At 33.9% G+C, this 24,605-nt stretch overlaps 2 pseudogenes; both read left to right on the top strand.

The window, feature by feature from the left end:
• Nucleotides 1-6,142: 6,142 nt before the first annotated feature.
• LOC149577324 (amine oxidase [copper-containing] gamma 1 pseudogene) lies at nucleotides 6,143-6,941 on the top strand (annotated as a pseudogene).
• A 13-nt stretch (nucleotides 6,942-6,954) lies between these two features.
• On the top strand, nucleotides 6,955-8,689 carry LOC149577325 (amine oxidase [copper-containing] gamma 1 pseudogene; annotated as a pseudogene).
• The last annotated feature ends 15,916 nt before the right edge of the window (nucleotides 8,690-24,605 follow it).

A 24,605-nucleotide genomic window follows, 5' to 3' on the forward strand; every position in this document is an offset into this window, starting at 1 on the left:
TTCCCAAGCCACAACTACTAACTCTTCTCAAACTTTTCTCCTCTCATCTACTCAACTTCTCCATGTTGGATGGCAATGACTCTAGACTCCACAAGACCCTCTACTTATACTAAACCAAGCCACAAGTCAGCCTAGCATAATAGACATTAAATACACCATCAAGCCACAAGTTGGCTTGGCTACAAACATTAAATGCATAACATAAAATTAAATACTTAGGACAGGCCCCAAGTTTATAATGCATAACTAACTCATATGACAACATAAGAGTATGTGCACTTAGACATCAGTCCATGTGCCAACCAAGTATCCAAATCTAAGAGCACACACACCAACTCCCTCAGATTGAAGCTCACAAATACTTCAATCTCCAAAGCACTATCAGTAAATAGGAACACACTACCAGCAACTACTAAAATGGCTCTAACTCCAAGACGATGACTCCAAACATCACACACACTTGAGGAAAGGTTTCCCAATATGCCTCAAATAGATCCCCAATCGCATGAATCATAACTCCGCAAACTCAAGCATGAATCCCCTACATACAAGATTGTTGAATTCCCTAGGATGCTCCTGCAACAAACACCCCAAGTGTGAAGAAAAGATATTCTTAACAAATAGAAGAACATCTTTTAGGGTTCAAAACATAAACCCTGAACTGATTCTTCACATACATGTCCTCTTCCATACCAACTTGTACACTCTTGCCTATGGTCTTCTTTTACAACTTCATTACTACAACTATCATCTTCACATCTATCTTTGGTACACAATAGGTTTTTTTATCCACAGTGATCTATACCCCTTTCAAAATCCCTCAATTCAACTCAGCTACCAATACTCAAGTTCTGCCTACCAAGTCCTTCATTCTGCAAAGGAATCAAGTAATACTTCCTGCCACACTTCTCCACTAGTAAAAACATTCTTGACACAATTATGCACACCTCTGCAATCATACTACCAAGGTCTACCAAGTAATATGTGAGAACTACTCACATCGACAATATCACACAATAGTTTATCCTTATACTACCCAATCTGGAAATCAACAAGACATTGCTCCCTTACTTCCAAAGCGTGTTCATCTTCTAACCAACCGATCCTCCAAGGACAAGGATGTCTTACTCTCTTCAAATCAAGTTTCTAAATCATCTCCTCAACAACTAGGTTATTAGTACTTCCACCATCCACAATCACGTTACAGATCTTAAATCAAGACTTACAACGAGTCCTAAACAAATTCCTTCTTTGACAAGGTTCCAATGTCTTGTTTCCAAGAAATACTTAATGATTCAACAAACTAAGATGTCATTGACACCATTGGAAAACCATAGAAACTATTGAAAATATTGAAAACCCTTACCTGTATATAACCACAAACCTAAAAATGTATTAAATTTGGAAAAGTCATATAGAGAATAGAAATGGCATATTCCAATAATAGGTATTTTTTGGAATGGATAAATGCTCTTTTTGGGGCTAAAATGGGAATACGTATTCCTATTCCTCATTCCAATTGTCTACACCAAATGAAGAATAAAAATCATATTCTAATTTTCAATGAATATTGTAGTTGTATTTTGGTAATCAAACAAGCCCTTTTAGCGAGTGAGAATCTTTTTGTATTCAAGGCGAGGGAGGATTAAACAAAAAAATTATAAAATCACACTTATAAGATTTTTAAATTTTATTATTAATAATTTCATCCAAACATGTTATTGATGATGGTTGATAAAAAAGATAAGCAAAATATAATGATCATGGGGTCATTTGTTCCTAAAAAAAATTGAATAGCCACTCCTCACCAAAATAAACTAAGGATTTGAATAGGGACCTACTCTAAACAAGCACATTAAATGAATCAAGCATTTGGTTCAAGAATAACTATTTAAAAGCCTGGTTCGTAGATTGACATGTTTACGACCTCAAAATTAACTTTCTAGGCTAAATGATATTTAGTTGACGAAAAACTCAAACAAATCATGAAACAATTTCAAGAAGTGCAATTTTTTTAATTTTTTAATTTGCAAAATATAATAAATGTTCTCCATTTCAAATCTGATGTTCAAATTTATCTAATGCACTAATTCACAAGCTACATGGAATTAGTCCCACTCTAGTGCAACCAAAAAAATAATAGTTTTTATATACTTTGTATTTATATCATTGTCAAACCACAAAAATTCAAAAGATAAACATAGTACTTTATAGATTTGGACTTTTTCCAATGTCATTTTGCATGGTGGCTTTTGGCCATACAAGTTTATAATGGTTAAGCTTATTTTACCTCAAACTTCCCAAATAGAGAGAGTTTATTGATAGAGGAAATTGTGGTCCCAAATTGATACTAAGAGGGGGGAAGAACTAGTTGGACCTTTAAAATTGGTTATCACTACTAACAATTCAAATAGCCTGCATACTTGTTTCTTTAGCCAAAAAAAAATGATAAATGCAATAGGATAAAAATATGCAAGCTCAAACAAGAAGGCATACATCAATGACAAAAAAATTATTGCATGGAAACCCTCTATGAGAGGGAAAAAACCACAGTGGGAGTAATATACCCTACTAGCATTTTACTACAAATAAAAGGTTGCTCTATTAGGAGCTACAGTTGTTCCTTCTAAAAAACTCATCTTGTTAAGAACACTAGTGACCTATTAAGTTTACAATTAGCTTGTTAAAGCTATATTTCTAGAGGATTTACACACCTCATTTTTGGAGATACCTTGTTAAAGGATTTACAAATGCTTAAATACAAGAATGTCTATTTAAGGGTTACACATAGTTGCAATGGTTAGAAAGTAAAACTAAGTGGATAATCTAGAAAAATTGCAATCTACCTTGTAGATCCTTTGTCCAATGCTCAATGGTCCTTTGGCCTCTTTCCTCTACTTTGGCTTTCCCTTTAATTAATCATGTATCACCTTGCACCTTTGCATGTTCCTTGTAGCCTTTAAGAATCATGTCTTCTTAATTTGGCTCCTCTTCTCTACAACTTCTCTCTAACATACACTTGCTTGAACAATATTCATAACATTAACACAACAAGTATTCATTTCATTTTTACACTTGACAACTTTTGGGCACCAAAACCTCAATTAAAAATCCTACCTAATAGATGAATTCAACTACCTCTCATAGGTGCCTAGGTTGATAGGCATGTCAATCTACCTAGAGTCCTTCCTTACATAGTTGTCAACCTTTTCTTCTATGAAGACTCTGACTTGGATACCTATAATATCACAATCCATTGTTTTCTTTTTTTCATGTCACAAAAATAGTGACTCAACAATCTTGCATTTTGCCCATGACAATACATTGTTCCTTTGTGTTAGTGTGAGACTCTACCATTGTTCACTATCTTGTTTGGATCGGTGTGAGACTCTACCATCGGCTTGCTCCAATTTTTTGACTTCATGCCTTCTTGCTTGCATTTGTTACTAGTTTCTAATAAATTATGACACTTGAAGTGTAATGCAAAGTGGTAGACCTCACCTATATCTGGTCATCTCGCCAGTTTGTCAAAATGGTCCAACAATCTCCCCCTTTATCATTGATGGAAAAACCTTTGACTTTATCTTTATCTCCTTCTCCTCTGACCACTTTGACTATACTAGTAGATATATCCATGTTGGTGTGGACTTATCTGAATAATTGATGAGACTCCCCCTAACTTCATCCTCCTTTTCTTTTTCTCCTTCTTGACACCTTTATACACATACTTTCTTTCTGACATTTCTCTCCTTTTATTTTTGGTTTCTCTTTCTCCTTTCTTTTTTAAGCTCCCCCTTTTTCCTTCTTCTTTTTGTTATTTTTTCCATCTCCTATTCTTCTTTGCTTCTCCCCATTTGTCTAGTCATTTTCTCTCTCTTTTCTTTCTTTGTGTCACTTTCTTCTATTTCTTCTTTCTTTTCTTCTCCCCCCTTTTTGTCAACAATGACAAAGGGTAAACTTAGTCTGTCAACTTGTCAATGACATCTTTACATAGAGTCTAAGCAAAGTCAATTTTCTCCTTCTAGGACTCTTTCAACTTAGTGAGGGTTTAGATCTCACTTTGAAGATTAGTCAAGTGCTCTTCCATTCTATCTAATGTGTTAACCTTGGTGCTAGAGGTCAACTTATGAATTCCTTCATACGATGTTGAATAACACTGACCAATAGTGACAAGAAATATTGTAGCTCTAAGAGATTGAGAGCCCTTTTGTCTTGTTCAACTTTAATTTGGTTCACCATAAAAAAGAATTCATTGGCATTTATTATGTAGGCTGATGTTGGACCAATAAAGGGATAAAAGTTGTTGATGACTTGTTGAAGCTCCTATTAAGATACTTCTCTATTTTTCTCAAGATCACCATTAAAGGTACTCGGGTCATAAACCTATTATAACATAGAGGTTATATCTTTAAAATCCTCATTAATTTTTTCTCTTTGACTTTTTCTAGTCACCTTTTTGGTATCAACTTTAATCATGAATTTTCCTAGTGTCCTCTATTTGATGTTCTTTTTGGTTCTCTTTTCCATATCTCTGACTTGTTCATCAATCTTGTCAATGAATTTCTTGAGTTGATCAAGTAGGTTTGTATATTGGTCATAATTGACCTCTAGTATTAGGCCAATAAGCATGTCTTTGGTTTTCACCAACACTTTTGCACATTGTTAATGTGTACAAGATTTGTTAAACTTTGCATATTGATCAACCAGTTTGGATTATCCCTTGAGGTCCTATAAAAATGCATTCATGAAATTCTTCTTTGTCTTCTTTGATTCCTCTTTGATTGAGTCCTTCTTAATATCACCTCTCACATCATATTCATATAGTTCTCCTTCATCTTCCAAGCTAGATGATGGTGGCAAAGGTTTCCTAGGTTGACTCTTTCTCTTCTTCTTCTTTCCAATGTCTTCTTCCAAACTTAACTTCCTCTTAGCTGGCTCACACTAATACATTTGAGGTCATTTTTTGACCTTTATTGGTCAAAAATTTTGACCAAAATTTGACCAAATTTGACCAAACCATTGGTCAAAAATTTTCTTGTCAAAAACTACACAAAATTGTTGGCACAATTTTTGCCAAGCATTGGTCAAAATTTTGACCAATGTTGGTAGAAAACTGCACAGCATTGGTCAAAATTTTGACCAATTCTTGCTGGAAGCATTGGTCAAAATTTTGACCAATGCTTGGTTGAAAATTGCCAAGCATTGGTCAAAATTTTGACCAATGCTTGGTAGAAATTTTTTTTGAGGCTCACACTTGTTGAGGTCCACTTCAGCAATGGCCCTTCCTATGAATTTGTTGTCTAAAACCTTTCTAATGAGATAATGTGTTATGAGCTCTTCATCAATGGGATGGAACGTGAATCTAGGAGACAATTATGCATCACCCATATCATGATCGTAACTAAAGTTAAGAGCCTCTATTATTGAATTATCTTCCCTATCACCCATATTCATTTCCTTTGTGCATGATGCATAGCAAAGGAAATGAATATGGGTGACAATGATGAGATATGCAACTGAATCAAACATAGAAATATGGATTCATTTTCCTTGTATAAGAATTTGTGCAGATTAGAAAAATTGTGCAGTTGGAGGGAGGATCCAACTGTCTTGTACATATTGTGGAATAGAATACAAATTTTTCTCAAATATCAAATATATTATATGCAAGCAACTAGAGTGGACACTTCTTCATAGAAAACAAGATGAATAATAAAGCAAATATTATAGCTATAATAGAAGGAATACAAAGATCAAAGGGCTAGAATACAACGTCTTAGAAGTAGAAGGCACTTTGAAAGTGGTTATAACTGGATATATTAAAGGACAAGTTAACAATTGGAAGTTAAGTGGCACCTTATAAGAAGGGCAGAAATTAAAACTTGATTTTCAGTTCTTATCATTTTAAGATTGTTTCAGAGAAAGAAATAAACTTATAGATAAGTCAACTAATGAAGGGATAGACTAGAGCTATGCTTCACCCACAGAAATTCTAGATTCATCTACTGCTACCACTGATGTATTCATTATATCCAAACATGAAAGAGTTAAATAGATCAACCCCTGCACTTGAGAATATGAATTATCAATGTGAAATATGAGAGAGTTGGTAAGATAAATTTGGACTTAAGGTTTGCAGAATATGTTGCATTGGCATATTGCAGATGAGGAATCATTTCCTTTAGAGTTTCCTTCATTCCCTAGCCTTTGGAAGGGTTGTTACTTCAAAGTATTTGGTGAGGTTGAAGAGGGTAGGAGGCTGGTGAAAGTTCGGTGTTATTCAATAGAGGGAACTATTAACTTCTATATGAGACCAATCGAGTGTCTTACAATTCTTGTTGATATGGATATGAAAAATATTATGAAGATCACAGACAATGGAAAAGATATACCCTTTCGTAAAGGAAAGAATACAGATTATAGACTTTCTATCCAAAAGTACCCTTTGTTGCCTTCTCTAAATCCCATATCCATTGAGCAGCCCAAGGGTCCAAGCTTTAGGTTGATGGGCATTAGGTCAAGTGGGGAAGTTGGGAATTCCATGTAAAGTCCTATCCTTGTGCTAGAGTGATAATATCAGAAGCAAAGGTCAAGGATCCTAATAGTGGAAAAATGAAGAGGGTTTTGTACAAGAGTTTCACCTCTGAGCTATTTGTGCCTTACATGGATCCTAGTGATGCTTGGTACCTTAAAACATATATTTAGGGAAATATGGATTTGGATTGAATACCATGTCACTTGATCCCCTTAATAATTATCCCAAGAATTCTTACTAAATGAATGGAGTGATTGCTAGTGCAAATGGGACACCTTATGTTAGTCCTAACACAGTCTGCATATTTGAAAGATATGTTGAGGATATTTCTTGGCATCACACTAAATACTCAATCTCAGGCATGGAGGTAGGTTTTCTTGTCTTTTATTTTCATTTGCAAGTTTGAAATGCATTTAGCTATGAAATACTACTCAGAGTAAGTTATATAGCTCTCAGAATGTATCAATAGATAAGTTATTAAAGATTAGGGGGAGTGAGTGGAAAAAATATCTACAATTTAATTTCCAAGAAAATAATCTAGTTTTCTTAGTCAAGTGGCCTTAGAAGCATAGGGAACTCATTGAGATCATGCATATGTTAATTGCATATTTTTTGCAATGCGCAAGAGTGGGATCAGGGAGAGTGAGTGAAAAAAATCTCTACAATTTAATTTCTAGGAAAACAATCCAATTTTTAGTCACAAGGCCCGAAAAGGATAGGGAACTCATTGAGATCATGCATATGCAAATTGCATATTTTTGGCAGCACAGGAATGAAACATCCCATTGTCTTGCCCTGCTATTCCTTATTTGAGATATCTAAAAGGTTCTTCATGGTATTCAGTCAATTTTTCCTTTCCATTTTTAAAAAATTATTGAAGTGAAAATTTTCAATCTATTTTTTCCTGTTGCTAAAGGTTCAAAGGGGCTCGATCTCTAGTTTTGTTTCATCTAACGTTTATATGCTTTCTTAAAAAATTTGGTGAAAGCTTTCAAAAGGGATCAATATTGAGTCTTGTCTTATCCCCCTAGTTCTCTTCTTTTTCTTAGCCACGTGTGATATATAACTCATAAAATATTATGTGTATGCAAAATATTCAGGATTCCACCTTATTTTGGGCACCAGTTTGTTGATTATAGTTTTCTTTATGTAGGAATCTTGTGTAGGAGAGTTTGTATTTTTGGATTCTTCACATGATTAGAAGGCAGTTTATGTTATTCAAATATATGCCTTGAAAATGGTTATTTTTTAAACTACCTTATTTCTTATCCATACATGTTCCTCAAATTTCAAAAGAAAAGAAAAATTAGTTTATGTTATTCATATGTCCCTCCAATCTAGAAAGAGAAAAAAGCCGAGTATATGGAATTGTTGTTGGGAAGTTGGTACTCAATGATTAACTTCTGTGGTGCTTGGTAAATGGTAAGAAAGAGATTGTTGGAGAGAAAGACTTTGATTTTCTTTGAACTGCAAATTGAAATTAATTTTCTTATGCAATTTTATTATCTGTAGATCAAAGAATCAAGACAAATTGGTAGTCTACATGTTAGCATCTGTTGCAAATTATGTTTATATTGTGGATTGGGAATTTTAGACTGATGGTCTTATACCAAATCATTCTTCAGAGAAACTTATTGACAAGTTGTTTCTGATCATCATTTCATATGAAAACTATCATATGGAAGTAAGTAAGAAGACAAGTTTCTAACTGAAAAATGCAATGTAATTTGTGATACAGGTTGGGCTAAGTGGAATTCTGATGGTCAAAGGAACAAAATATGAGAACATGGATCAGATTGATTCTGATACTAAACTTTTCTTGCAGATAGTGTGATTGGTGTCATCCATGACCATTATGTTACATTCCACTTAGTCATGGATATTGATGGCACAGACAACTCCTTTGTTTAGGTCAAGATGGACAAGAAAACCATGAAGAATAGACCAACACCATGAAAAAGTTTTTGGATAGAAGAAAGATACATTGCCCAAACAGAGAAGGATGCTCAAATCCAATTGAGCCTCTACAATCCATCTAAGTTTCATATGATTAATCCATCAATGAAGACAAAGGTGGATAATCCAGTGGTATACAAAGTTTTCCCTGGAGAAACAACTGTGAACCTTGATCACAACGATCCTCCACAACTTTGAGGCACCCCTCCAAGTTAAAGAAATTAAAGTGATAAGTTGGGAGTTTCAGCATGCAAAATCAAGTATGAATTTTCAAGATCTTGGGAATTCTGCCCAAGAAAAATCCCAACATTTCAAAAAATATTCCATGGTCTAAAGTGGGTGATCCAAGTTTTATTTGATGACAAAATGAATGAACAAAGAGGATGAAACTCGAAGCGAGGATAAGGTTTTGATGGAAAAATAAGCATGGAAAGTGAACAAGTTGGGTTCTTTAACTAGTCAATTGGGTACTGGAATTTCCAAAAACTTCTTGGGAATTTTGCCCTTGTAAATTTCCAGCGTCATGAAAATTTTGACCTATAAGCCATATTTTGATGGAGGTTATTTTTGTTTCCTAGAGGATCAAGAGGATAAAATGGCATTTGTAGAGGAAGATCAATGAAAACATACACAAGGAGAAAAAGTGAAGATGAAAAGGAGAATTCCGAACTTGAGTATAAACTAAAATGATGAAATAGGCATGTAAGATCTGTTTCAGAATTCTCAAGCTCTTGCAAATTCCCCCCCTCACAAATTTCCAAAATCTCCAAAATTTTGCCTTGCATTAGATGATGCTTAGATCAAGTTTTCAATAGGGAGTGTTGGTCAAGGATGGAAGTTAATGAAATGAAGGAGAAATACCAAGTTACTGGATGAGTAGAGAAGGTTTGGAGCCCCAAATTGGATTAGAATTCCCATGTTCTTGGGAATTTTTCCCTTGGAAATTCCCCAAAATCTAAAAACTCTGCCATGCTTTAAGTCAGTATTTGATTAGATCTATTAGTTCTGAGTTGATAGAAAAGGTGACAAAAGATATCCTTGAAGGAATGATTGGATTGGGGAATTCCTACATACCTAACTAATTATAAACTCTTAAAAATCGAAGAGAGAAACAAGAAATGCCCCTGCATCCTACGAGGGGAATCAACATGAAGGGGATTGCAAAATATGAATTTGGAAATAGAGAGAATCACAGGGAGTAAAGAAAGCAACCTGGCCTAAACTCATTCTGTTACCGCCATCACCGCCAACTCTTCATCTTTTCTGCTCTTTGGAAACATCTAATATCTAAGGCTCACAAGTTTCTACAGCTCGATAACGGAGCTCAATTGCAAAAAATGTCCAAAATGCCTAAAGAATGAGTGATTTCCTAACATATGATCTCACATATGTCATTTCAAAATATTGTCTAGATAATATTTACTCCTTCATTCTTGTAAATAACAACAGTAACAATACAAACAGCTATGTGGCCTCTGTTGGTTAGAATGCAGAGCAAACCCTATCACCGTAATGACAATAGTGAGGATAGTAATAACTTCGTGGCATCTGGTAGCCAAAACAACTAGTGAGAACCCAATTCAGGTAGCCTTGTTCCTAGCAGCTCTGTGTTGAACCCAACTTGGTGGCTCAGGGTGGGCAGAGGAATTGGCAAGGAGAAAATTTGAGCAACTCTATCGGGTTGAACCATTTGCTGGGCCGAACAGGATACTTCTTGGCAAAGGAACCCCAGATAAGTAGCCTATCGGCTAAAGAGGATATGCAAGTCAAAGAAATGCAATGGAGATTTAATGTGAATAGCGTAATTTTCCCCTTGACTCTCCCACGCGCGCGTCAAGAATACAATGATAATGGACCAAAATTGCCATTTTACATATTAAACTCGTGTTGGTCAAAATTTCAACCAACATGAACATGTATTTAAAAAAATAAGACATGTTTCCTTGTATATTCGACCAACTTGACCCCATTTTATTAGTTGGTCAAAAATTTTGGTCTAAAAATGGGGTCAAATGTACTAGTGTCACTTCTCTATAAGTTTATATGTCCCTTGAACATACTCTCTAGCATTTTGGATATAGTTAGTTTAATTTTCTTTCTTAGAGGATTTTACTTCCTACTGCTCTAATTTTGGAGCCTTTTCCCTTATCAAGGTCTTGGCATTTTTAGGTGTCCTTTCCTTTTAAGGAGTTTTCTCCTTCTCCAATGTAGTCGGTCTTTCTAGTTTGGCTTCCTTTTCTAGTATATCCACTTTTTTAGGTGTTGCTTCCTTCTTTAGTGATTTTTCCTTTAGTTTTTTGGGTGACTTCTCCTTCTCTAGTGGGCTTACCTCTTTGGTGTCATTTCTTTTACCAGTGTATCTTCTTTTTTAGGATTTTTCTTCTCTAATGGACTAGGTTGGGCTTCAATATTTTCTAATATGAGTGTATGAAATCCTTTGGGTACCTCGGGTATTATCCTCTACCAGTACTTCTTCATAGCCTTTACTTAGACCCTAATCCTCCTTTGGATTTCTTCTTTTCTTTAGTCATCTTCCCTTTCCCCTTTACATTTGTATTCTTAGAAATTAGTGCTTCATAAGCTTCATCCTATCACTTCTTGTTAACAATAACATATTTCCACAATCCATGATATTATATTCACGCTTCTAAGTAAGATTGTGTGTAATTTTTTTAGCATCAACATTTTGGATCATACTTAATGATTTAACATGAAGTTGAGACAGATAAGAATACAAAGTGTACTTTGACATCATTTGTGCAAGGGCATCATCTAGTATCCCCTTGAATTGGATAGTCTCATTCGATCATTTCTTGAGTATAATTTTGAATAGTTCCTTAGGTAGTCCACACTTTATTGTAAGAATTTGGTATAGCTCTAATACCATGTAAGAATTTGTCTTAGGGAAAGATTCACCCAAGATCGTAGAACTCGAACATAAGCACAACTGTAGACCAAAAAGGAGTATGATCAATATATCAGAGTATGTCCTCATTAATTTCTCTATATTGTATGTACAAACACACTATGAGTGCCTATATATAAAGGCCTCACAGGAAGCACCTAGAATGTCTCTAGAAAGAACCAGGAGATAAGATAAGCATGACAACTAAGCACACAAATTATCCATAATTCTAGATGAGAGGATAAGAATGGTAAGATGTATCTCAAGTGGAGATGTTGTAGACACCATGTGCTTAATTAGTGTGCTAACTCCTATGTTGTACACCATGTGCATAAAAGAGGTGTGAACTCCTGTGTTGTCAACATGATAACTCACAAGAGTGCACATACTCCTAGGTGACTAATAAATAAATATTAAAATGATGCATTAACCTAAGTAAACTTAAGTAAGTATAAATAGTGAATAATTATTTACACCAACACCCCCCCTTAAGTGCAACTTAGGGGAATGCCCTTAAGCTTACAAAAACTAGGATGAAATGCATAATGGGTCCTGGCTACAAGGCCATGTTAGGTACCCATGTACATAATGAAATGCAATCTCTCGTGAAGTGGAGAAAGAGGAAAAACCTCATGGAAAAAACCCTCTCCCAAAAAGAGAGATGAAAAGAACAAGATGCATGCATGGATGGAGTAATCAAGACCACCCCATTATGACATGCATTGAGTATATACAAGAGAGAAATGGGAGAAGGAAAAAACCTCCTGAGAGGAAAAAGTCCCCCCCATAAAGGAGAAGAAGGAGATAAGGTAGTCCCCCCCCCTAAATGTAAGGTGTTGATCAGTGAGAAATGTTCCAATGTAGAAGTTGATCCATGATCGTTGAATGATGTTCTTTCCCTTGGGAAGAAACAATGGTAGAGGTACTGGTGAGACGCTTTCATTGTGTGTGGAAAGAATCTCGATGATGAGAGGTGTCTCTGAAACTTGTTCAAGTGTCCCTATGTCAATACTGAAGGTGGCTCCTTCCAAAACTACTAAGAAGAAGTGTATATCTAGCAAGGATTGATGTAGAACCTATTTCAAAGAACCAATAGTCTCCTCAAATGATAGAGAGAGCTCCTACAACTATTGTACATAAGAATCCACAATCACATCAGCCTATAAAGATTGATCACGTAGAGAATTGACATGAGGGTCAGAGTGAGCCCTCGCAACAACTGTAGAAGGATTGTCCTCATCAAAGAGAAGTGGTATATCATCAAAGAAGTCTCCCAAATTGGCTATGTGTGACTCTACAAACAAACCTAAAATGTCTACCAAGAAGTCATCACTTGAGGTTGGAACTAGAAGACAAAGTGTACCCTACTACGATGAAGTACATGAATCGGTCACTATGGAAATGGATGAAGAATTTTCCTCAAAGAGAAGATGAATATCATCAAGGATGTCTCCCACGTCTTTAATATGAGACTCCACAAATAGAGCTACAATGGTTGGAAGGAAGTTGTCACATGAAGGTAAAGTAGGAAGACATGAAGTGTCCTGCTACACTAAATCAAAAGCATATGTGGTTGGAACAAGAGAAAATGGAGGTCTGATCTTGTCTAGAGAGGATGCAGCTATAATTGGAGGTAGAAGATCTTTTGAGAATAGAGGAATGTGTGGATCTCCATACGTCTCCCAAAGATGGATCCAAATATCATATAAATCTTTTGACTTCAAGTCATCAAGTGAATCCATAACCTCCATATCCATATAGAGAAAGAGTGCATGAAAAAGGATGGAACATGTCTCCTTATCGTATAAAAGTCATCTCACATATGGTAGGGCATTATGTTGACTAAGATATGGGATAACCAATTGATTCCATTCCTGATAGTTTTTTGGTGTCAAGATAATCAAATCTTCCTCTTTCATGATGGACTAATGTAACCCCCAAAGATGCAAAACAAATCAAAGAAACCCCCCACCCCCCCCCCCCCCCCCCCCCCCAATGTATGATTTAGGCACTTAGTAGCCACTTGCCAATTTAGGGCCTATTTCTGAAAGTAGTATTTCTATCCACAGAACCTATAAAATGATTACAGATGTAGAAAGTACACCAAAAAAAATGCACTTTCAAAAAAATGGAACTTGATTTGGAGTCCAGATGAGCTCGTACTAGGCATTTTAAGTGGCAAAAATTAGGATTTGTGAGTTACAAAAAAATTTAGGAATAGAGATCTCAAACCACCTACACCAATGTCTAGATCATGAAATTCTACCCCAAACCAAAAAAAATTGCTCGCAAAAAGGAGTCTATATGAGGGAGATATTGTTGTTTGAAAATCGTTGTTGTTATTTTTTCTGAATCTCGCTGTCGTGCCTTCAAAAATCAATGGCTCTAGATTTTGCCTCAGATGTTCGATTTGGATGAAATAAAATTTGATTTGGGGTTTTTTTTTACCTTCTAAATGTGATGCAAATATCTAATTTGCACCAACAAGCACCAATCTTCACCTGCAAAAAATCTCTCCTATGGCCCGATGGCCAAAAAAATTTTGAAAAATAATGTAAATCTGAAAAAATAGTAGATATGCAAATGAAAAAAATGTAGATCTAAAAATTAAATGTACAAATCTGAAATGATCATACCAATTCTACAAATCAGTCCTTCGGGTGCCGATTTGCAAAAGAAATTTGTCTCACAATTGACTTTGTCCTAGGGTAGGCAACTTTATAGCCAATTTTCACCAAATCTATGTTTCGGACACAATGGTGAGGTTAGATCTAGCTCTAGACACTCCCAATTTCTGCAAGCAACAAGATAGTCTCAAACGGCTATGTGAAGAGAGATTCTCCAAGCTCTGATACCATGTAAGAATTTGGTATAGCTCTGATACCATGTAAGAATTTGTCTTAGAGAAAGATTCACCCAAGATCAAAGAACTCAAACACAAGAACAACTGTACACCAAAAAGGAGTATGATCAATATATTAGAGTATGTCCTCATACATTGCTCTATATTGTATGTACAAATACACTAGGAGTGCCTGTATATAAAGGCCTCATAGGAAGCACCTAGAATGTCTTTAGAAAGAACCAAGAGATAATATAAGCATTACAACTAAGCACACATCTTATCCATCATTTTAGATGAGAGGATAAGAATGACAAGATGTATCTCAAGTGGAGATGTTGTAGACACCATATGCTTAATTAGTGTGCTAACTCCTATGTTGTAGACACCATGTGCATAAAAGAGGTGCAAACTCCTATGTTGTCAACATGACAACTCACAAGAGTGCACGTACTCCTAGGTGACTAATAAATAAATATTAAACTAATGCATTAACCTAAGTAAACTTAAGTAAGTATAAATAGTGAATAATTATTTACACCAACATTTACATCTGATGAATTTCTACCGAAAGTCCTCATGCTAACTAATACAACACTAGCTACTGTATTATTATTTACATCATTGAATTTTGAAAATCTTGTTTTCAAGGTATTGTAATTACCATTATGCATAATATCATTAACACTGTCATCTATTGAAAGTGGTGGTGGTTTCTTCTTACCTTTTTCTACTGGTTTGTCTACTTCCATGCCAATCTCTATTTTAGAATATTCTTTCACTTCTAGTCCCTATGAAGCTTTTATTTTAGCTTTCTTTTCCTTCTCATTCTTCTTCCTTTTATAGGTTTCAAGATTTTCAATCTTGATAGTGCTTGCATCCTTCAAACTATTTGCTCCTTATTTTTCTTCAAGCTCGAGAGTGGACTCTCTCTCTGGTTCAAGTTCTATCTTAGCTTCCATCTCTAGTTGAAGTCTTGATTGAGCTTCATGAATCACCAATAAGATTAGCCTCTAGTTCTTCCATTTCTATATCTTCAACTTCCTTAGGTTCAATATATTTAGGATCTTGTTTTCTTGTTCCTCTTCTTGGTTTCTTCTTCATCATTGTCGCCTCTTTCCTTTTGGAGCAATTTCTTGTGTTTAGCCTTGATTTCTATGTAGGCTCCAAATCTCACTCATTTAAGTTGTATCAACATAGATAGAAACCTTTGAATTTGTATAGGTAAAAGTACAAAGTTATGTCACCTTTAAGGCTGACTTATCAGGACGACTGAATTTGAGTATTTCTATCTAAAAATCAATTTTTTTCAAACATATGATCTTGATAAATTTATTTTAGCTAAGTTATATATGGTCTCACACTTTTCCAACTGGAAATGTCTATTAAATGCATGTTTTATACTAGTTACTATCCAATTACTAAAGAAATAAAATTATTTCAGAAAATTGACATTTCAATAACTCTTACCATTTTTTATTATATTTTTTTAATAACATATACATACCATTTTATAGAGCTCAAAGTCATGAATATTCTCATATAGATTTCATAGTGTTTTAATTAGATATAGTATATTATGCTTAAAAAATTCTACAAGTACGTATTTTAACACTCAAGAAGATGTCAATTTTGAGAAAGAAAAAATTATTCAATTGTATCCAAAAAATTTAAAAATTATATAACATTCTAGAGGAGAGAGTCCTCTTCTAGAATCTATAATTTTTATTTTTGTTAGAATACATTTATTTTGAAAATGTGGTGGGAGATGAAAAATATTGATTTGAATAAGTTAAAATTTGAATCGTTATAAACAAGAAAATATAGATCTAAAGCCAATTTTTATTTTTTATTGTTCTAGCTACATATGTTATCTATAACATAGTCTGAGATCAAAGGGAAATTAGTTTATTTCCATGTCATTTTGTGGTGGGAACTAGACCCCTAATTTCTAGCATTTTTCAGCAACTAAAAAGTTATCTTAAAAAATAGGAAAATATATCATTTCTTATTCCAAATAATTATTAAAAATTATATTCCTAAACTTCATCCATTTATACACATTTCACTTGTTTATTTCATTTTCAAATTCTAAATAATAATACCAGTTTTATGTCATTGAAGGTGAATAGTTATACTTTTGTTATCCTTTTTCTTTGTAAAAGGGTGACACAAGTTTGTGCTTTTACCTATATCCCAGCTACCTTTTTATTCATATTATACTTAAATTTTGTTGACCAGTGGATTCAAGATTCAACCACTTGTACTATTCACTACTTTGTGTATGCAAGGAAACACATATCTTCCTTATATTGCTTGCCTAGACTTAGAGGAACCCTCTTGTTGTTGTGAATTTCTTCTTGAAATATATTGAAATAACCCCATAGGGTTGCATTACCTTTCCCTCCTAGCCTCCTCATGTGTAGCTCAGTGACTTGAGTTGTGATAGGTTAATCTCTCAACTAGGTGAAGGGTTTGTAATTGAGGAACTCCTTAAAATATGAGAAAATGCAAACTAAAATAGCTTCATATTTGATATTATGTTTATTATAATCCTTCTAATCTTACCTATATTCTCCATTATCTGGTTGTGTAGCAGTCAACACAAGTCATGTGGAGATTGTTCATTGATCATTAGATGAGCCCCATAGGCCGCTCTATCCAGTACATTATTGTTTTATCTTGAATAAAAAATATTTTATAAGCAATCACCATTGAAACATACCTTACTTCATCATTAATGACATGAGTTATAGTGCATGCATGCCCATCATGGTGTCATTTAGTTAGAGTGGTTGTTTTTTGTTAGAATGATTGTAGTCATGAGTTCCTTTCTAATGGAGCTAAAACCAATAACTCTTTGGATAACCTCCTTCATGATCTTGTATGGTTTATCTAGCCACATATATTAATTGTACACTCTGCTAAGCACAAATCTCACCTAGTCTTAATGAATGAAATCAATGATTTCCATGATATAGGTTAGGGTTGTCTTCTACAAATGCATGTGCTCACTATTCAAGAATCCATATGAGTAGAATTTCAAGATTTTATAAAAAAATCCCCTTGTTTTTGAGTTCCTCGATATTGAGCTATGCTAAACATTTAAGAAATAAAGAAATATATACATTTATGGAAAGATAAAAGGAAAAAATCTAATAGAGATTGCAAACTAAGTATGAACTACCAAATGTCTCCTTGATGTGTATATATATCCAAGAATGAGTTATGTATTCTCAAATGCTTATTCTCGAGCTTCAATATGGATTTAATGGTGGATCATCAATATAAAATTAAGTATAGAAATAGTGCTTTGATATTTTTTTGGCTCTCAAAGAAACATAATAACTCTACTAAAAAGGTCATGGATTATTTCTAAAGGATACGAGCTTCAATTTATAGACCAAGGGTAAGGGAAATTGATGGCCAAGATGCAAAGAAGAGAGATTGTGAGGGAGGGTTGGAGTGCAAGGAAAAATGAGCATATGGATTATGCTTTCTCAAATCCATGGTGTTACGATAACTATCACAAGGAGAATGAGTGAACAAGTTAGGAGATAGGATTTGTAAATGAATTTTTATCTGAAGGAGGTGTGAGATAGACTTTAGTTTTCTTAGGTGGGAGAGGGATATGTGGCATGAGATTGGACTTGGGATTAAGTTAGGAAATCTTAAATCATGCCTTGATTTATGCAAGTGATCTAAGAGAGGTAATTAGACTTAGATAAGGGGGTGATGTGGCTAAGACAAGAGGGTGATGTGGCTGGTGAGTGAATTTGTTAGAAAAAGGGGAGGTACAGTAATTAATTAAATAAAATGAATTGTTTAATTAAAAAGGTTAAGTATTGGTACATGGGTTGGATTAAGCTAACTGTTGGGTTGAGGTTTAGTTCATGTTTAGAGGGATTTAATTAATTGAGTTAATTAAATAGATGAGGGTGGGGGAGGGGGAGGGGGAATTTGGAACCAAATTAAATAGCTTATGCAATTTATTTAATTTAATAGAGGAAGAGGGATTTAATTAATAAGTAGAGTATTAGTTGTCATTTAATCATTAATTGTATAGTCAATTAATTTAATTAATTAACTAGGAGATAACATAACTTAATTAATTAGTAAATATTTAATTAATGATATCTTAAAGATGACTAAATGTGATTATATATTTGTGTGATTATATGTAGGTGTCTACAACTTCAACAACATTCACAACATTAACACACCAAGTGTTCATTTCATTTCTATACATGACAACTTCTCACTACTACATTTGGGCGTGAATCATGATGGCCACTCATTGCCCAAGTGGCAATACCACAAATTGGCTCCCGTTGGAGAGGCATCAGACTTTTGTTGTCGCAAATTGCAATGGCAAGGGCATCTTTCATAAGTGTGGCTGATTAAACTATTGAAACTTGGAAGAGGGAAAGGGAAAGATTTCATCTTCACATCATCCCAATTGTGATAGTTTTGTGACAGTCGCATTGTGAGAGCGATGACTACCCATCAAAAAATGTTCTCACAATTATGATGGGTATGCGATAGCTATGCTGTGAGAGAGAAGACTATCCGTCAAAACAAGCCATCACAATTATGATAGGTAGATGAATTATTAAAGAAAAAAATTATTGTCGAATGAGGTCCTTTTACTACTAAGAAGATTATCAATTCTTTTTTGCAACGGTGAAGATTAGTTATACATGATTGACCTATAAATTCAATGGGAAGATGTTATGTGTAAAAAATACCATGAGACCATAGGCAAACAGAGCCAAAAATGTGTTTAACTTTAGATCATCTTGAGAGTGAAGTCATTCAAAGCAATCTTGGAGGCTACATGACCAAGTTAGACATGCAAAGCTCAATAATATAGGATATGTTATACAAGGGACAAAGATTTGACACGTCTTAAAAATGTCTGTAAATGGCTATTTATAATCATTTATGATACAAGTGTCAGTTGATATTAGTGTATCCTTTATAGTTGTGGCATCTATGTGGATGCACATTTTTGTTGTCAAATCAATCTATTTTGGTTATCATTCACATATAATTGTCTATAGGGTTCTATTCTCAAAACTTTAAAGCTATTTGAATTACAATAGCATTTATTGTAGCATATTGAACTATGGCATCCTTCTACATTTCCTAAAACCAATAGATTCACATAGTTAGTTGTCATGTGATCATAGGTTAATTTTGAGCTTCACTTGGTTTCAAGAATAGTTTAATATTATCTACTAGATAGAAGCTCATTTGGCCCCACCCCCCCTAACATCTAAATTCCCCATTAACATCTAAAATTCATTCATTCATTAATAAAATGCATTCATTCTATTAATAAATTCCCCATTAACATCATACCATTGATTTGATAAACTTGTGAATGCCACTTTGAATCAAGAGTGCACATGCAGTTGTGTTCTATAGGCAAAGCTTTAAAAACCCACCACGTTTACATTCATTTAATAAGTCTATCCAAACCTCTAACAAAAATGCAAACATGTTGGGTTTTTTAGCTCCACCTGATGTTGTATGCATGTGAATTGAGATTGCATACTGAACTATGGTGTCCTTCTGCATTCCCTAAAACCAAGAGATTCACAGAATTAGTTGTCATGAATCCTAGGTTAATGTTGAGCTTTAGTTGGTTTTGAGAATAGTTTAATATTCTCTACTAATTAGGGCCAACCACATGAAGGTGGAAGCTCATTTGCACCCCCCACCAGCCCGCCCCTCCCCCACCGCACCCCCTCTAACATCTAAAATTCATTCATCCATTAATAAATTCCCCATTAACATCATACCGTTGATTTGATAAAATTGTGAATGTCACTTAGAATTGAGAATGCACATGCAATTAAGTTCTATATACATGGACAATAGGCGAAGCTAAAAAAATCCACCACATTTACATTTATTTAATAAGTTTATGCAAACCTCTAACAAAAATACAAACCTGTTGGGTTTTTTCAACTCCACGTCATGTTGTATGCATATGAATTGAGATTTCATATTGAACTATGACGTCCTTTTGCATTGCCTAAAACCAAGAGATTCACACAATTAGTTGTCATGCAATCATAGGTTAATGTTGAGCTTCGCTTGGTTTTGAGAATAGTTTAATATTCTTTACTAATCAGGGCCAACCACATGAAGGTGGAAGCTCATTTGGCCGCACCCCTCAACATCTAAATTCCCCATTAACATCTAAAATATTTAAGAAATGATCAATCTTTAAAGTATAAAAAATGGTTCCAGACCTGCAAAAGTGACATCATTTTCTCATCTTCTGATGCATGTAATTTTTCTATCACATCCAAAATAAGATTATGCCACTCTGAATCAAGAATGCACATGCAACTACATTCTATATGCATGGACAATAGGTGGAGCTAACAAAACGCAACATGATTACATTTATTTAATAGGTCTATTAAGTTTTTGAAATTATAAACCATCATGAAAATTATAACTCTAGCTATTATGGCCAAGAGAATATTCTTAGCAAGCCAACACATAGAAAATCTTGATTTGCTTGCATGCTGAGGAAATTACCCTTTCCTATAAGAGTCAAAGTTACAATGTTTGTGATGTCTGTAACTTAAAATACCTAATTAAAGAGCTCTAACAAATAAGCAAACCTATTGCTTTTTTCAGCTCCACCTGATGTCATATACATATGTATTGAGATTGCATATTGAATTATGGTATCTGTCTGCATTTCCTAAAACTAAGAGATTTACACAATTAGTTGTCATGCAATCATAGGTTAATGTTAAGCTTCACTTGGTTTCAAGAATAGTTTAATATTCTCTACTAATCAAGGCCAACCACATGAAGGTGGAAGCTCATTTGGCCCCACCCCCCTAACATCTAAATTCTCTATTAACATCTAAAATATTTAAGAAAGGGTCAATCTTTAAAGTACTTGGAATGTCCTCATTGCCTCCTACTACTCTCAGGGGAAGTCCATCTTCATTTCTCATGAGAAATTCATCAAAATTCTTTAGTGATTCTCGTACATCTAATATGAGTACATCTAGGAATGTCCTCATTGTGTCTTGCATAAAATGAATCCAATATTACAAAATGCACCCTAAGAAATAATAGTTCAAGTGAAATAAACACATGAAAAATGAGAGAGAAAAAGAGGAATCTACTTACCAATAGTCATTAACATCGCATCTGTGGCCATGCTACATGTTGAGTGAGTTTTCTTATTTTTCTATTGTGCCAAGATCTCTTTGTTTACATACATACATAGACACACACATAAGTGAGTGTATGTATGCATATATACACATATATATACATATACATATGTATCTATATGTATATATACACATATATATACATATACATATGTATCTATATGTATATATACACATATATATACATATACATATGTATCTATATGTATATATGCATATACATATAAATATGTATATATATACATATACATAGGTATATATATAGAGATCACAAGGGCACGACAATGAAATCCTAGATCTCCACTTATCTCCACAACATAAATATATGCATACATACATAAATATTGTAACGCCCTGCCAAGGAACCCAAAAGAAATTAACCTAAATTTTCACTAAGTTTGTCAAACAATTTTTTTTTTGAAAGATAATAAACAACAAGAGATAATATAGAGGAAGCAATAACTCACATACATACAACCATCATAAAAAGATTACATCTCTTAAGGGTTCCATGACGTTGAATCACATGTATAATTTTATTAATATTAAATCTAACACATAACCATAATATACATGGAATAATCACAAGTACGAATCCAATTAATACAATTACATAAGATGTCACTCGACATAACCAAAATACATAAGCATCCATTGTACAAGTCATAGGGTATTAAAATCTCAAAGAATATACATCAAGAATATAATACATCATCCCATAATATCTATAATAAATCAAGTATAGATCAATAGAATATAACCATCCAACATAATACAAGATCAGAAAGAAAGGAAGAATTGCATAGGTACATCCAGCAATGACATCCAACTGTCAGATCTCAATGGTATAAGTAAAAAGCTCTACCACCTGACCTCATGGAACCTAAACAACCCACTCCCACCATGGTGAGGAGATAAACTCAAGTCCCATATAGATATCAATCCACAAGTCATAACCAACAACTAGGTCAATGAAATCTTGATAGCAATCTATCTCAAAGGGTACCAAGATACAAGTATCATCTAATCCCAGAGGCAACAAGACACGTAGGAAATCTACTATGCAAGTGGGCAAGTTTCATCGCATGAGCCAACTCTAAGCTTTTCCTGGTAGCCTCTCTAGACTTCGGCCCCCTAGTGTCTTTATACAACACTAGTATCCTTTCATACAGACAAGGCATACTAACGAAGCAAAGTTGGAAGCAAACATCCTCTCTACTCCCATCCTAGCATGTACTACCACTCAAGGCATGGGTGATGAAAAATATTAACTCTTATTAATTCATTTTAACCCATTTAATGAGATCTCATCAATCATTAAAACAACTTATAATGGGTTACCGAGGCAACCACTTAGGGCTCTAGCCCCCATTACAAGCCACTTCCCAACGTACACATAGGTTACCTACCAAAGGTTCATAATAGTATTACTCATAAGATCACAATTTTCACCTTAGTTATTCACAAGCGACTTGAAAGCACCTATAGATAAAACACAATAATCACCTCAGTCTTTTACAAGAAACTGCAAAGCACCTAAAGACAAATCATAATATTCACCTCAATCCTATGCAAGCAACTAGAAAGCACCACAAGACAAAACATAATAATCACCCCCGTCCTATACAAGCAACTAGAAAGCATTAGAGGCTAATTGATCAAAATGTCAAAGGTTACAACAAGACCACAATTATCACTGCAGTTCTATACAAGCAACTGGAAAGCACAAATAAGCACTGATCATAACTCATCATAGGAACACGTTACACATCACCATGGTCGAGTATGAAAGATCATATACAAAACATCATCATGACATCACATGACATCACCAAAATAGTAACTCCCAAGCTCTAGTAGACATCCAAAATCAGTCAATACTCTAAGTCAACCCCAAACCCAACACAAAAGAAAATATACAACAGGTAGTGTAGTTTCATAGATTTTGTTTGGTTTTGAAAACATGCAATTTTGATTTAACAGTAGGGTTCAAGTTTATGTTTTGAGTTATAAGTTTCCAACTTCATAAAGTTTACAAATTTTCCCTTATAACTGAATCCCTTTTTTTCCTTTTAAATTAGAATACATAGTTTATCACTAATTTAAAAAACTAATGTCTTTATTAAATATTATAAAACAATTTAAATAATAATTATTTAATTATTTAAAATAGTAATTATCAAGTTATTAATAAAATTATACAAATTTATTAATAACCATAATTATTAATTAATAATATCATAAAAATTAATTTAAATTTATTAATAATATTTAATATTCATTAAATTAATTAATAATAATTAAAATTATATTAATTAAATTATTAAATTTAATAAATTTAAAATATGTTACAAGAAAACTATTTTAAAAATTATTAAAAAGAAACATTTAGGGCTCAAAGGCCTAAAAGGCAAGGTTGTCACAGCAATAGGGTACTGCGTCAACAATACCTACTAGTGTCATGGCAAGACTATTGCATATAGTCCCATACACAACCGTCAGAGGTTAGAAAGAGGAGGGGAGGGGGGGGGTGGTGACCTTCCTCCCACCAAAGTTATTTTAAATTCATTATTTTTAAAATAAACAAATTTCAAGACCCATTTTTAATGTTTTCTAATTTTAATTTATATTATATAAAAATTTATAATTATCATGGTAATTGCCAAATATATATAAGATTTCCCCAAAGATCTGATAGGAGAAATATGAACAATCAATCGAATCTATATATAACATTCTTGATTTCTTTTCCAAACCCTACTCGTATCAGAATACAATTCTCTAAAAATTTACAAAATGAGGGTTTCTAATTCTCAATTTATGTATGGATGATTTTGAAACAAAGAAAAATAAAATTTGCAACTAGGGTTTTAAACCAATTAAAATTATGAAAACAGATCCACAACAAACATGGAGAAGACTAGAGAAATCAAAGAACAAAAACTATTGTACAAAACCCACAAGGTCCTACTTAGATCTAATGCTAAAAAAATGAACGCACAGAGCTTACAAGCAACTCCCCTTCTTCTAAAAACCTTCTTCTCAGAAATTGGCTCCTCCAAACATGTGTGTGGAGAAATGAGCTCTAATTTCTTAATAAAGATCTTTCTCCAATTAGGGTTTTAGTTTTGCAATCACACAAAAACTTTTTCT

This window comes from Cupressus sempervirens, chromosome 1 (assembly GCF_028749045.1).
Source record: "Cupressus sempervirens isolate cs-2001-9-10 chromosome 1, ASM2874904v1, whole genome shotgun sequence".
Lineage (NCBI taxonomy): Eukaryota > Viridiplantae > Streptophyta > Pinopsida > Cupressales > Cupressaceae > Cupressus > Cupressus sempervirens.